This window comes from Natrix helvetica (assembly GCF_964273705.1).
Source record: "Natrix helvetica genome assembly, chromosome: 6".
NCBI lineage: Eukaryota > Metazoa > Chordata > Lepidosauria > Squamata > Natricidae > Natrix > Natrix helvetica.
In genome coordinates, this window is record NC_138553.1 from 17744882 (window position 1) to 17760789 (window position 15908).

The 15908-nt window shown below is 45.6% G+C and overlaps 1 protein-coding gene across 2 annotated transcripts in view; it reads left to right on the forward strand.

Moving 5' to 3' along the window:
• DNM1L (dynamin 1 like) overlaps positions 1-15908 on the forward strand; it is a 56784-nt gene that overhangs the window by 494 nt on the left and 40382 nt on the right. The gene's annotated exons all lie outside the window — the stretch shown is intronic.

Below are 15908 nucleotides of genomic sequence, written 5' to 3' on the forward strand. Positions count from 1 at the left end.
TCTCTAAAATGTATATGCCGCCCAATCCCAGCGAGTCAGGGAGGTGTGCAAAAATTTTAAAAAATGCATGTATGGATATTGCAGTTGTGATTAGCATTGGCAGCCTTCCAGTTGTAGGACTGGAAAGTGAGCTTTATTGTCATTGTATTTAGTATTTAGTAGCTCCTTGAGGTATGTAGGGTTAAGTTTTATATAAATAAGTTAAGCAGTCGAGTTGTGTGTATTAGTGGTATTAAGAGCTGTATTGACATAAACGCCTTTTCTTTTTTCTTTTGGAACCACGTGTTATTCCCCTCCCAGAATGAAAGAAGCCACTCTCAAATAGGAGAAGCATGCAGAGAGACTCTTTCCAGTCCTGACTTAATAATTAATAATTCCCCCTTTACTAGCAAATTAAGGGGAACACAACAGGCCTGACATCCTGAAGGCTGCAAATAGGCAGTATAATTTTTTGAGATAGCATCCTAAATCAGGAGTCCTCCAACCCTTCAGATTTGTTGATCAATTCCCAAACATTCTATGAAAATTAAAAAAATAATTTCTACTTTCATACTGTACTAAGTAAGAGTTGTTTATAGACTTTTGTGTCTGTCTTAGTATATGTTGTCTGGAACTACTGTTCTCAAAGATTTATCCCTGCAACAACTGTGTTAAATAGATCTGTATGCTGTTGCTTTACAAACTGGTAAACACATGCAGTCTTATACAGACAGTATATAGGTGCTATGGAGGGATTTTGAAGTGATAATGAGAAATATTTTATTCAAAACAGTTTGGAGGTGATGCTGTAAACAGGGATGATTCTGTCAGTTGCTTGCAGGGGTGAGTAGCTAGGAAAATATGAATGCCACACCCTGTTCTTCAGAGGAAAATATGAATAAATTGTGATTGATAAATTAAGGGTTAAAATTATAGAAACGAAGTTCTGTATAAATTGAATGTATCTACGTAATTGTTTATAAACTATATATAAACTATTTCACTTGTTTGTTACATGTGCTAGTTCTGGAGGAGAAGAAGAATATATTTCAGTGATGTTATTTTTATTTGGGCTTGTCTGTAACCCAAATGGTATCACTTAAATTCCTTCAAGCATAACTTTGTACCTATAAAGACAAGAAACTTGATTTTTTTTTAAAAAAGTTGGAATCTCATAGAGAAGAGATCTATGTACGTAATAACAATCTGAGTTTTTTCTTAGCATCTATACAGGCTTTATGAGAAGTATATTGAAAATGTGTCCTTTTTTCTCAGGAATAAAACTAGTTTAGAACATTTCAATGTAACAGATTTATACATTTTTCCATAGTATATTCAGGACTAAATTTACTGAGATTTTGCTCTGTCACAGCTAAGCTTGTACAGAGAAAGGTTGAAGATCTCGGTCTTCCTCTCCCAGAAACTTTCTAGATTCATACTTCTGTTGACTTGCCTTGATATAGCCCTTTGGCAGTTTTCTTGCTCATTCATTCATTCATTCTAATCGATTGATCAATCAATTTCTATAGTTGCCCATTTCAATCAATGATTCTGAGTGGCTTACTGTTCAAAAACATATTGTAGTTAAACATTAAACATTTTAGAACAATAAAAACCAATGAAAACATCCAGAATGAATATACAAAGCAGTTATTTCTCCCACCTATCTTCCTTTACCTGGCACCCTTTCTTCAACTTTCTGCACTTCTGCATTGAAGGCTTTCATTAATCCAGTAAAGAATTCTCTTTATACAACATACTTAGCAGAGGAGTAGCACAAGATGCCATTTAAGGTTTCAAGTATATCAATTATATCATGCTCAAAGAAGCTGACAAAGATGGGGTGGTTGTCCTTATGATTATGGTGGATTATGTAAAGGAAGACAACTTTCCAATACAGCATTCTACCAACTAACAACTTTCATCATATTCCACTGCTTCATACCAAAGAGAATTAGGCAATGTGATGAAACATACAAGACTGCATCTACATTAAGCTATTCCTAGGATCCTTGATTAGGCAATTTCTACCTATTTGCCAAAATGCATAAGCCAGGCATCTTGGACATTCCATTGTCTCGAGTTGTAGAATTATGATAACTGGAATATCAGGGTTGGGACCAAGTTATCTGACGGACCGTCGGACCATCTCTTGGCGGTGACATCCACCTGACTCACTGGAGAGGGGAGGCAAGGAATGTTGCGGGTCCTGTTCCCTAAAGAAATATATCTGGCATGACCCAGAAGAAGGACCTCCTCCTTGGTGGCTCCCTCCCTCTGGAATATCATCCCTCTGCAAATTAGACTACACTCTGACACTCTTTCTGAAAACTCTAAAAAAATGGTTCTGCCAGCGGTCTTGGGGAACCCAGAGTGGGATGGAGCCAATCAAATGGCTGGTACAAGTGTGTGTTGTCGCCAGGGTGGGGGGTTATTTTATTATTTTAATTTTTTATTATTTTTATTTCTTTTATATTGTGTTTTTATTTCCTGTAAGCCGCCTTGAGTCGCCATGAGCGAGTAGGTGGCTATATAAATTTTCCAAATAAAATAAATAGCAATGTAACCGTGCATTACATTGTGCACACCGTATAGCAAAGGTTTTGGGTTCTGTTGTGCATTGTAAGTGGAAAACTAGTTTATGTGCAGTTCGTATTTGATGAATATATCTTTTTAAAGAAGATATTGATGATAATTCAATAGCATGGTAGCTCTGCTAAGTCACATTTCCCAGAAGCCCTATCAGCAGTGGGGAATAATGAGGACTATTGGAGTTGTAGGTCTGAATGTAAGTTCCACCCTGGATATAATTGGATATGTGGGATTTAATTCAATTGAAACATATTTTAACTGTAGGATATACATTTAATGAATAAATAAATGTATCCGAAGCAAATACAGGTCTTCAGTCCCCTTGGTTTCTCTCTTGTCTTCTAGGGCCACCATCCGAAGCAATCAGTCAGAATCAGTTAGATAAACCCTTAACTTTAATTCCTCTTATCGTTGGTTTGTCTTGTCATCCTTTTCTGCCACCAAATATTGGTGTTCGTACTTAGTTGCTTTCTTTCTTCCTTACAGTCTTACTGTATTATTTAAAAAAAGCACCTGTAATTATTTCTTACATATTGATATAATTTGGGGCAAGAGCTTCTAAATATTTTGCCATTGCCATCTTCTGCGTCTTTCCCCTCTGCTTTTTAGTCTGTTCTGGAGCCTGGACAATCTTGGTTGTTTTTCCCATTCTAGATCTTACCAAGTCCAATTCTGCCAAAGCTTTTTCTAGATAAACAAAGATTGGCTATTTTCCCATCAGTTCTGATTTTATTATAAAGACTGTTTAAAAAATGTGTTGCAAGCATAATAGTAACCTATATCCAAAAGTTGATTTCCCCAAATATACCAAAAAGTAATCAGAAGTGTCCCCAGTTGAGCAGCCTACAAATTTTGGAGATTGAAGTTGAACACATTTAGATATGACTAGTTTGGAGACCGATAGTTTATTCAATAAGTAATTTCAAGCTAAGATAAAATTGGCCTTTATTTAGAAATGTCTACCACTGTTAGAAAAGCATGGCACTGTTTGTGCCTATATAAATAGGAAAGCCTGATTTATCTTCTAATCTTATAAAGTAAAATTAGGAATAGGATTTGTAGGCCTCTGAGATATAATTTTAGCTGGGCGAGGCGCTTTTAATCCTTTGCCAAATATCCCAAAGATACATTTTCAAGAGGCAACTGGACTTTCTGGTTTTTCTTTGAAGATATTTCACTTCTCATCCAAGAAGCTTCAGCTCTGATTGGATAGTGGGGAATAGAAGGCTTAATAAATCTTGCAGACATCTGGTCATTTGCATTCCTTTAGGGGAGGAGTGTCAAACTCGATTTCATTGAGGGCCGCACCAGGGCTGTGTTTGACCTCTGGGGCCGGGTTGGGCATGGTCAGAATAGGCATGGCCAGCTTGACATCACTTGTGTCACTGTGGTGGCCCAAGCACTCTGCCAGCGAAAATGTGCTCCCAAGCTGCATTTTTGGCTACCACAGCCTCCTGCAACCCTTTGCCAGTGAAAACAGAGTTTGGTGGGACTGCACGCAGCCCTCCTGAGCTCTGTTTTCGCTGGCAGAAGCACCACGGGCTGGTCCTTTGCTGTTTCCAGGGCGGCCCGGCAGGCCAGAACAAAGTACCCTTCGGGCCAAATCCAGCCCCCAGGCCTTGAGTTTGACACCCTGTTTTAGGGAATCATTAACGTCTCCTTATCTGTGTCATCAAGGTCAGCTGGTTGATACTAATGCGTTTGGAGCCTTCTTGGAACTGTTGTAGATTGGAGATAGATGATGTTGTATCTCTCCCACTCTGTTGAGAGAAAGCTGTTCAATTTTGACATAGATGACCTCTTTGACTCCTCTTTCAAACTAGTGGTCCTCTATGTCCAAAATGTGGACTTTGCTGTCTTCAAAAGAGTGGCCTTTGTCTTTTAAATGCAGATGGACTGCTGAATCTAGCCCTGATGGGTTTGTTCCCCTGTGTTGTGCCATGTGTGTAATAAGTGGTTGTTTTGTTTCCCCAATGTACAGATCTGCACATGTCTCGCTGCATTTTACTGCATATACCACGTTGCTCAGTTTGTGTCTGGATGTTTTATCCTTGGGATGGACAAGCTTCTGCCTTAGTGTATTCTTGGGTTTGAAATGTGCACATATGTTGTGTTGGTTGAAGGTCCTCCTGAGCTTTTCTGATATTCCTACAACATATGAAATGACATAGCTTCATTTATTGTTCTCTTCATTGTCTGTTATGTAGGAACTCCTGTAGGGTCTTTTTTGAGATTTGATGAAGCCCTCTTGGGATAACATTCTGAGGGTTTCCTTTATGTGTTTTAGTTCTTTTTCTTATTTCTTTCTCCATAAATCTTTGCCAAATACATTTTTAAATGGCTAAGAGCCAAAGAAACGTGTTTCTGTTGTATTCTGTTGTATTAGGGATAGAAGCACTATATAGGTTTTCTGGGTGTGCCCTGACATAAAATGAAATAAACCTAGAAAGTCAGAGAAGGCTAAAATAAAGAAAACAGGGTACCATGTTTCCCCAAAAATAAGACAGGGTCTTATTTTCTTTTGACCCCCAAAATAAGTGCTTGGCCTTATTTTCAGGAAGGTCTTGTTATTTTTGAGGTGCAGGAGGTAGCCACCTCATAGCTGCTGCTGTGTTGCAATATTTTGGGGGGGAGGGCTTATTTTAGCACATGCGCTCAAAAGCCCGATTGGGGTTATTAACCGGGGAGGTCTTATTTTCGGGGAAACGGTGTAGTTAAAAATGAATATTTTTAAAACCTACTTTTTAATCAAAAACAAAAAGTTTGTTGGCACACACTTTAATGAGTTTGTAAAAGGTTGTAGATTTAGTATAATTTAAGAACCAATTACTTACAGAAAAATGCCAGCAACTTAATTCAAATATCAAACACATAGTTTTAATGAAGAGATCTTGTTTAGGCTCCTTATGTATGCATGCAGAAAACCAAATCCATTGAAATCTTTAACTATTACATCAATTGCATTTTAAAAACTGAAATGCAAAGCAATGTATGCCAGTTATTAGAGTTAATTAGGATGCGTTATTCAAAAAATTAGTGTATTACAGAATGGAAAATAGTTTAAACAGATGATCAAAGTATATATTGTAATCAAATGGAAATTGTGTAATATTTATTTCCTACCTTCATTATTTTGATAAATAACTCAAGGTGGCTAACAATATTGCTTTCTCTTCCCATTAATCCATCCTGAAGGAGAACCTTGGCTTATCATTAAAATTTTCTGAATCCAGCCATATTAGTTCAAGAATGCTAGTTAGAATGATGGAAGTTGTAATCCTCTAACAAAGGGCTCTCAAACTCGTGGCCTGGATACATCACACACTGACCCAAGCCCATGCCCAGTTTAGCGAAGGGGGGAAAAGTCCCGCTACGTCACGTGATGATGTAAGTTTTATACACCTGCTCTAACACATGTGAAGTTGTAACCCAAAGCAGGTAAAATTCACAGTTGAAAAAGGCTACATTTTGATTGACAAAATTAATCACACAGAGGATACCACACCTTCTGTTTACACCCTAAACTTAATACGTTACCAAGCTCCCATACCTTGTGCTCCCTATCTAGATCAAGAAAACAATACAATAGTTGAAATAGTTTTCAAATAGGTGGTTTCCTGATCTTGTGATGTAGAAGCATAATGTCCAAAGGTTCCTGCTTTTCCTTCCCTTTATCCGAGATAGACCAATCTCACATAAGAAAAACAACATTAAACTTAATTATTTAAAAAAAAAGAAAGAAAATATAATGTTCCAGATAGCATCCATTTTTTTTTACAAATGAAGATTTGTTTGTTAGGATGTCTGAGAAGATATTAAATAAGTTTTAAATTAATGCCACAGATTGCAAGGAAATTGTATAGAAATCTAATCTCCTTTACACAGGGTAGGGAAGGACTGGGGGATATTCCACTTTGTTTGTTATCCAGAGCTTCTCTCCCTCATAGGTGCCTGTGTCGTTGTGGGTTACATCATCTCCATCCATCAAATTATTTCTTTAATGTGCAGAGAAGGAGAGGTTAACCTGGTGTTCTAAAGGGGTTAACCCAAGGCCAGTGTCTTTGGATTATATGTGCTGATCACCAATAGTACTGTTTCCAGTAACTCTGGAAAGTTCTCTAATTGTTCTACGCTGGGGTGTCAAACTGGTGGCCTACGGGCCGGATGTGTCCCGTGCAGGACACGCCCACCCCAGCTCCGTGAGGGGGAAAAATGTGAAACATCACGTGATGGCAATGTGATGTTGCGAGTTTGACACGTGTGTTCTATGGTATACTGTGCTTAATGTAAACTGTTGCTTGCTATTACCGTATTTTTCGGAGTATAAGACTCAGCTTTTTCAAAAAAGAGGTTGACAATCTGGGTGAGTCTTATACACCGAATACAGCATTTTTTGCCTCCCGAAACTCTGCCCCCTTCATCAAAATGGCCGTGCATAGCCTTATGGAGGCTTTCAGAGAGCTCCTGGGGGCTGGGGAGGGCAGAAATGAGCCATTTTTTGCTCAATTCCCTCCCCCAGTCCCCAGGAGCACTCTATAAGTTTCCATAAGGCAGGGGTGTCCAAACTTGGGAACTTTAAGACTTGTGGACTTCAACTCCCAGAATTCCCCAGCCAGCATGGCTGGCTGGGGAATTCTGGGAATTGAAGTCCACAAATCTTAAAGTTCCCAAGTTTGGACACCCCTGCCATAAGGCTACCCATGCTCTTTTTTTGATGGAAAACAGGCCCGTTTTCATGAAAAATGGGCCATTTTTGCTCTTTTTGGCCCCCAGGAGCACTCTACAAGCCTCCTAAGGGCTATTCATGCTCTTTTTTGGGGGGGGGAAACGGACCCGTTTTCACGAAAAGCGGGTCATTTTTTGGAGGTTTGCAGAGTGCAAAAACTTAAAATTTGCCTCTTCAAAACCTTGGTGCGTCTTATACTCCGAAAAATAAGGTAGTATCTTTCTCTGTTCTGGCGTACCTTTTACCTCAGGCATGCTAGTTAACTTTTTAAATGTTCACTGATGTTTAGTAAATAAATATTGGTTGATAGCTTTGCTAATTGAAATAAAGGGTGTGTGTGGTTGCTTGGAGCTGGGGTTGCCTGGGAGTGTACTGGAGGCAAGCTTAACCGGAAATTACCCATAATAATTTTCCAAAAGGCATGAAGGACTGGTAAGCAAGTAGGCTACTTTCACAATGTACTCTGGTGCCAATGTCATTCTATGAAGGAAAATTCTTTGTATAGAACAGGGGTGTCAAACTCAAGGCCCGCAGGCCGGATCCAGCCAGATGTTTAGATCTGGCCTGTGGGGCCCACTTGGAAACAGTGAAGGACCAGCCTGTGGTGCCTCTGCCAGCGAAAATGGAGCTCGGGAGGACCGCATGCCCATTTTCATTGGCAGAGCGTGTGTGCCAACATAGGCGCCCCTGACACAAGTAACATCAAGCTGCCCATGCCCACCCCAGTCCCCCAAGGTCAAACACAACCCTGATGCACCCCTTAATGAGATTGATTTTGACACCCCTGGTATAGAAGGTTACAGTATCTTTTTACTAAACTGCTTTTCTTAGCTAGCCAAATTTGACGCATTTATCTTTTATAAGGCACTTCTTATTGTACTAGCAATAGCACTTACACTTATATACCGCTTCATAGTGCTAATAGAATACAATTGCCAGCAATTCACGCAGGGCAGGAGAAACATGAGATCTTTGTCCAACAGGAACATAGTCTTTGCCTAATGAATGCAACCGGGATTACTGGAACTGCCATTACTGAGTAGCCTGGTTACATGATGTTTTACTTAATGACTGTTTCACTTAGTGACAAACTTTTAGTGCCAATTTGGGTAGTGGAGTAAAGAATACCAGTAATGGGTTTAAAATAATGTCTTATTGAAGGTTAAAGTAAGTTCTTAACAGATAAGTGTGATTTGACAATAAAACAAATTACCCAGAGAGGTCATAGTCTTCTATTCAAGTACATACAGGTGTTCAGGTGAGGCTACACAGCCATCTGTCGGGGATGTTTTAATATGAGTCGCGCCATCAGATTCAAACAGCTGCTGTTTGAATCTGATGGCATAAATGCTTCCTCCAACTCTGTTCTGTGACCTGTTTATCATTCTATGACATGAAGGTGGTAATTCTTTAACAGAAAATGTAAAGTGGGAATTGGATCTGAAATGATAGCACTATTGTACCTTGAATCTGGATTTAAATTTTCTTTGTGATGTACTTAGATCAAGGGTGTCAACCTCGCGTCGTCATGTAACATCACAATTCCCCACCCTTCGCTACACTGGGTGTAGCCATTGCATGACACATCCGGCCACGGGCTGCGAGTTTGACACCCCTGACTTAGATTAACCAGCAAACAAGAATACCTGGTATACCACTTAGCAATTTTATTGAACAATCACTGTTAAATAAATGCTTTTGATTTTTGAGACCAGTTTCTCTTAGTCAGATCACCACCTATTGACCAATTATTCTCTGATACTCCTATATTTTTGTCTCAGGATTAGACATCATTTATCTAATCCGACTGGCTTGCAGTCCATAAATCCTGTGTCCCAGTACAGGTGGATGGTGGATTATTGTTTTTCCTGCAACAGATCAACATGGCTACTCTTATTTCTTGGGCAGAAGAAATTTCTTATTTCTGTCTATATCTTGTCTCTGCGAGATAGCTTTGTTTCTACTCTGGTCTATGTATTGAGAAAGAACAGATAAATGAAACAGACACTAATTAGTTGTTTATTCTTTACATTCCAGAGAATACTGAATGAAGAAATTTGCAATGGATGCAGTTAAATTGTGTTTAATATTATACTGCAGGGCTGCATAATCTTTGCTTTGTTTTTCATTTGTTAAGTATAAATATTAAACACAAATATTTATTTAGTTTATTACTTATTAAATTAATGTTCTTCCCATCTCACTGTCAAGCGATTCATTGTGGCTATATTACAAGAATGTAACTTCTGCTTTCTCTTTCTTCCTGGTATGGTTTCCTTACTAATCGTGAAATCTGCCTTCTGAAACTGGTTTTGTTAATAACTGTTTTGTCTTGATGAGAGGATGGTTTATCCATTCATTCTGATTAAGATGATCTACTTATATGGTGGAGTAGTGACTTTAGTTCTTTTTTACATAGTTGCGAGTGAAGTAAAAATTTAAAATTTAAAAAGAATATTTAAAGGGGAGTTTACTTCAAGGAATTACATTTTTAATGTGTTACTTTTCTGTAGCTATAATGCCTACACATGGCTCAAACTTTTCAAGTCATCTTCTCATTGCAGGTCAAGGTAAGAGTGATATTTAGTGATAGCAGTGATAGCAGTAGGGAAGTTGTGTGCTTATTTTTGTGTTCTTATATTCCTGGCAGATTTAAATAGATAAGGTACCCTTAAAAGCAGTCAAAGGAACTTGGTACAAGGCATATTAAAATGGTTCATATCATTATGAAAACCAACAAATACACAATCTCAAATACACAATACAAAATATTGATTTATTTTCCTGTACACCGCTTGGAGAGTCCAAGCAATGGGTTAATTCAGTCTGCTTGCCCTTAGGACTGAGGAACTATTTTTCCTTTAGCCACACCTCCTCCTGGTGTGCTCAATCCCCCAGAATTCTTCCTCAGTCAGCCCGTTTGGACGTAATTAGCTAGAGCTCTGAGCTGAATTAATCCTTTTTTGGCTTGGACTCTCTATTTGCGTTTTACTTCTATTTCCTAATATTTCCCCAACTTTGTAAGACGTTTCTATCCTCATCGCTGCGCTTTTCTCCAGCAGAATTCACATTTGAAGGCCAGGAGGTAAGCTGGAAGGTGGTGGGGGGTGCCCCTCAGCCGATCCTCATGGGACGGCTTCGGAGGCCTGCCGCTTGGCGTTTAAAACGGCACGGCTGCAGCGGCGAGGTTCCTGCGTCCCCAGGCCACTCGTTTGTTATTTTAGTCGAAGTATTTTTCGTTCCCCGGCCTGCTAGAGGACCTCTGCCGCAGGGAGGAGTGGGCGATCGTCGCCATTCGAGGCGCGTTCGCTCCTCGCTCTCCCTTTGCCCCACGCTGTTGCGGCGGCCATTTTAGGCGCGAAAAAAAGCGCGCCCAGCCATGGCCGCCATTTTGCATCAGCCTCGTTATCAGGAGACCGCTGGAGGTGGCAGGGCCTAGCAAGGGTTTCTCGGGCTGGGATCTCCACCTTCGCTTTTTTGCCTATTTTTGCGAGCGGTGCTGGTTCCTGGGCCATTCCAACGGTCATTATACCGGCTCAGGGAGGAGGCCTAAGTAAGCGCAGGCCAAGCTTTTTCTAGTCATTCTCCCTGCTTCTCCTGCGGAGCCTTGCGCCTCGGCGCAGGCCCCAATCCTACCCCTGGGCCTCCGACTGGTATTAAGCATGGGATAATTTCATACGTATTGACTCAATTACTGTGCATATGGCAATTTTGACAAATCTTTTTGTTTTGTTCCCCTTGCAGCAACCAGTCTCTCTCTCTAACTTCTGCCTTCATAGCCTTGCTCCATCTTGTGTGGTCATTGACTATGGACCTGCCCAGTCCCCCTGATTCCCAAGATACTAGGCCGAGCCTCTCTCAGGCCCCTAGCAAGGGTTCCTCCTCATCGGGGAGTGGGGGTGCGGGCAAGAGTGGTGGGGGTGGCTCTGGGAGGCAGCGTTCCAGAACCCCTTCTGTGGCCGAGGCCAAGGATGCTGAAAGGCGCCAGCGGGCCCTTGACAAGCAGTTTGAGAAGGCCAGACGCCAGGCAGACAGGGAGCAGTCCCTCTCAGGAATCCCTCCCTCCCGGGAAGATCTCCAGATGGTCCTCGCCGAGGAGGTGGAATCCCAGGACCTATCCCCAAATAGGTCATTTGCAGAGCCGGCCTCCCCAGCACCCTCTTGGGCCTGTGAGCAGGCCCCTCCCCCTGGGGATGCCAGTATAGACGATATGCAGGGTTGAGGCTTCACCCCCCCTAGAGGAGGGCTTGGATCCTGATTCTGACTCTGAGGAGTTATCTCCCCGCATGCAGGAACTAATGGCCCGTGCCATTGCCAAGGGCATCACGGAGGCCATGAAATTTAAGAGTCCCACTGCAGTGGCCCCTAGGGGTCCCAAACCCGATCAGACAGCTCCCCCTCCAAGCAAGCGTGCTCGCCATCCTTCCCTGGAATCCTCCGTGGTCAGCGAGGCCTCTGCCATTGAGGACCCTGACCCAGAGGTGCTAGGTCTCTCGGACGACGAGGACCTTCCCCCCGAAGCACCCGCCTTTGCGGGTCTGTTCAAGCCCAGCCTTTTCAAATCTGTCCTTCACAAGGTCAAGGCTGCCACCAGGGTGGGGATCAAGCCCAAACCGGCCGCGCCGGCGGAGGATGCCACTCCAGCTAATCCCAATGCGGTCATGTTTGATGTCCCAGCTCCCCAACAAGAGCTGGTTCTGGTTCCGGGGCTGTTCCTCGACCTAATCCAGCGCCAGTGGGCTCAACCAGCCACGCAGTCCTCTCCAAGTGGGGTAGATAGGAAGCTTTATACTATGGAGCCAGTGCTGGAGGACCTTCTGGCCCTTCCCACTGTCGACCCGCCCATCGCTGCACTCACCTCCAACTCCCCCCTACCGGCCGACCTCCTGGAAGGCCTTAAGGCGGAGGACAAGAAAGCGGAAAAGGCGTGCCACAAAACCCACCTGGCGGCTGCCTGGGCCATCAGGGCCTCTTCATCCGCCTCCTTTTTTAATAGGGCTTCTGTGATCTGGCTGCGCGAGCTCCTAACCAAGCTCCCGGCGGGAGACGTCCGCCTCCACCAGGACGTGTCTAAAATAATCGCGGCCTCCCAATATGCCGCTGACGCATCCCTTAATGCCACTAAATTCGCCTCCAGGGCACTCGGCTCTAATATCACTTCTCGCCGGCTGATCTGGCTCCGACATTGGCAAGCGGACCAGAAAAACAAGTGGAAACTGGCTTCCGCCCCCTTTAAGGGGTCCAAATTATTTGGCGAGTCCCTGGATCCTCTCCTCATCGAGTCCAAGGACAAGAGGAAGATCCTCCCTTCCTTAAACAAGAAGCAGGAACGTAAGGCCGCTCCCTATTCTAGGAGGCAGTCCTTTCGTGCCTCTGAGCCTTCCACCTCCGCCTCTTCCTTCTCTCCCTCCAATAGGTCCTTCGGTCAGCAGGGCGACAGATCCCAGGACAGGGCGCCCTTTCGGGACAGAGGCAGGCAGCAGTTCGGCTTCTGCAAGTATAACCGCGGTGGGGCCTCCAACAGGCCGTTCCGTAAGTCAAAGTGACTGCCCGGGCTCGGCGCCCATCGGGGGTCGCCTCCAGCTGTTTGCCTCCCATTGGGTCCAGAACACCGAGGATGCTTGGGTTCTGCAGATAGTCAGGGAAGGCCTCTCCCTGGAGTTCCTGTCCCTCCCCCCCCGGACCTTCATCCGGTGCCCAGTCCCATCCTGCCCCCAAAAGAGGGAGCGTATGGACCAGGAAGTCAGACACCTCCTAGACATCAGGGCCGTGGAACCAGTTCCCCAGGGCGAAGAGGGGAGGGGGTTTTACTCCATCCTCTTCCTGGTGCCAAAGAACTCAGTGGGGTGGAGAGCCATCTTGGACCTCAAAAACCTCAACAGGCACATCGCCTACCGGAGGTTCAAGATGCAGTCACTGCAGACCATTCTGGCGGGGATTCGACAGGGAGATCTACTCACATCTATAGATCTCAAAGAGGCATACCTCCACATCCCCATCCGTCCTCAGCACAGGAAGTTCCTGCGCTTCTATTATGCGGGTCGCCACTTCCAGTACAAAGCTCTTCCATTCGGCCTCTCGTCCGCCCCTCGGACGTTTACCAAAGTGCTGGCGGTAGTGGCGGCCCAGCTAAGACGCAGGCCCATAAGGCTCCAGTGCTACCTGGACGACATCCTTATCCAGTCGTCGTCCAGGCAGCAGGCATTGCGGGATCTCCGAATCACTATGAGATCCCTCAAAAATCACGGCTTCACTCTAAACCTAGAGAAGAGCCATCTCACTCCAACAAACAGACTTGTACACCTGGGGGCGGTGATAGATACCAACTTGTGCAGGGTTTTCCTCTCCCAAGACAGGTTGGCCGGTCTAAGGTCCATGACCCACAAGGTGATGAGCTTGAGGCAGGCTCCAGTGGTCCTTCTGTCGCAGCTGCTGGGAAAAATGATCTCCTGCATTTCCATCGTGCCATGGGCCCGCCTGCATTCCAGGGCGCTTCAGTGGCTGCTGCTGCCGCACCAGAGGGCATCCAGGAGCAACTCTCCCAGGCCGATTCGAGTTACGCCGGAAGTGAAGAGGTCTCTCCACTGGTGGGTGTCTCCGGCCATCCTCAAGGGCCACCTATTCAAGGAGCCCGAGAGGTTAGTCATCACCACAGACGCCAGCCTCTCCGGCTGGGGAGCCCACATGGGTTCCCTGGTTGTCCAGGGCAAGTGGTCCCAAGTGGAAACCAGCTACAGCATCAACCTGCTGGAACTGAGAGCTGCTCGCCTGGCCCTGCGCCATTTCAGCCGGTCCATTCATCGTCAACATGTACTTTTGATGACGGACAATGTGGCCACCAAGGCCCACATCAACCGCCAGGGCGGCACCAGATCCAGAGCACTGATGAGAGAGGCGGAGTCCCTGGGCCGCTGGGCGGAGCGCCATCTGGAATCTCTCCGCTCCAGCCACATCTCCGGAGTGGACAACACACAGGCAGATTGGTTGAGCAGGACAACCATAGATCCTGCGGAGTGGAAACTGGACCCTCGCCTGTTCCACCAGATGTCCGACAGATTCGGAAAGCCGACCGTAGACCTGTTTGCGTCCAGGGACAACAAGCAGCTCGACCGATTCTACTCCCGGTTCTTCACCCCGGGGGCGGAGGGGACGGATGCACTGCGTTGCAAGTGGCCCCGCGAGCTACTGTATGCCTTCCCTCCCCTGCCTCTCCTTCCTCAATTCATCTCCAAGGTCATCGCAGAGGGAGCGGAAGTCCTCCTCGTGGCCCCGCACTGGCCCCGCAGGTCGTGGTTCGCCGACCTTGTCCACCTGTCGGTGTCTCCTCCGTGGCGTATCCCTCCGGACCAGATCTCCCTCAGCCAGGGGGCTGTGGTTCATCCAGAGCCCCAGTGGCTCCAGTTGGCCGTCTGGCACTTGAGGGGGACCAACTGAAAGGCCAAGGCCTATCAGAGGAGGTAGTGAACACCATTCAGGCGGCGAGACGCCCTTCAACCACCAGGATTTATGATGCGTCCTGGGCCGCCTTCGCAAAGTGGTGTGAGGAGCTGCTCATCGAGCCGACGACCGCGCCTGTTTCCAGAGTCCTTGACTTTCTTCAAGCGGGACTCAACAAGGGCCTGGCCCCAAACACCCTTCGACGCCAAGTGGCGGCCTTGTCCACCGTCTGGTCGGGCGACCATCTTTTGCCTCTCAGCAAAATCCCGAAGGTGCGCCTCTTCCTCAAGGGCGCCTCTAACCTTCGCCCTCCCACCGTTCATCGCTACCCCACTTGGCAGCTGTCCGTGGTCCTGCGGGCCCTCTCCGGCCCTCCATTCGAACCTCTACGCACTACTTCTCTTCGATTCCTGACGCTGAAGACGGCCTTCTTGGTTGCCATCACGTCAGCTCGCCGGATTTCAGAACTGGCGGCTCTTTCTGTTCGCCAGGACCTATGCGTCATCCACCCTGACAGGGTCATTTTGAGACTGGACCCGACCTTTACCCCCAAAGTAAACTCATGGTTCCATAGAGCGCAAGACATTGTGTTGCCAAATTGTTGTCCTCATCCGTCGCATCCCAGAGAGCGATCCTGGCACAATCTTGATGTCAGGAGGGCCCTGAAGGTCTACATTGCTCGTACTGCGGAATTCAGGAAGTCAGAGGCTCTTTTCCTCTCCTTCCAGCCTGGTTCCCTAGGGAAGAAGGTCTCTTCCTCCACGATTGGCAGGTGGCTTCGTGCCTGCATTGCGACAGCCTATGAAAGTCAATCCAAGGCCGTTCCGCGCGGCATCACTGCACACTCCACACGAAGTGCTGCTACCTCCGCGGCCTGGGCCACCCAGGCCTCGATCCTGGACATCTGCAGGGCCGCTACGTGGTCCTCTCCTTCTCCTTTTGTGCGACACTATAAATTGGACATTTTCGCCTCGGCTGAGGCGTCCTTCGGCAGGCGTGTGCTCCAGGCGGTTGTGTCAGAGACCGAATCCCGGGAGCCGCCTTCTGCCCACCCAGATGGACAATAACTTGGGTATGTCCCATTGCTTGGACTCTCCAAGCGGTGTACAGGAAAATGACCATTGGCTTACCTGAAGGGTCCTTTTCTGTACACCGCGGGAGAGTCCAACCCACC